Here is a 498-nt window from a genome sequence, read left to right as displayed (position 1 = left end):
ATTTTGGGTTTTTAGGGTTTTTCTAAAAGCATTTAAGTAGAGATATCCTTGTTTTGACAACACTTTTTGGAAGACAAATTTTTTGCACTTCACATTCTTTAGGGGCGAAAAAGATACTTCACTATTTTTGGGCTTTTTTTTTAAATTTCAACTGTTCATTTTTTTCCTTTTGATTTTTTTATGATTTTCTCAGCGCATATAAGTAGAGTTATCTTCGTCTGACAACATTTTGCTGACGACGAATTTTGGCCATTTCACATCGTTTAGGAGTGAAAAACATAATTTACTCTTTTTTTAGCTTATTTTTAATTTATGCTGTTTGTTTTTTTTTTCTTTTGAGTTTTTAGTGTTTTTAAAACGTTTATAAGTAGAGTGATCTTTATTTTGACAACATTTTTTGGACGACGAATTTTGGTCACTTCACATCGTCTAGGGATGAAAAAGACAATTTACTCTTTTTTGGGCTTATTTTTAATTTCTACTGTTTATTTTATCTTT

The sequence above is a fragment of the Salvia hispanica genome, chromosome 2, assembly GCF_023119035.1.
Source record: "Salvia hispanica cultivar TCC Black 2014 chromosome 2, UniMelb_Shisp_WGS_1.0, whole genome shotgun sequence".
NCBI classification, from domain to species: Eukaryota; Viridiplantae; Streptophyta; class Magnoliopsida; order Lamiales; family Lamiaceae; genus Salvia; species Salvia hispanica.
This window is presented reverse-complemented; position numbering follows the sequence as displayed.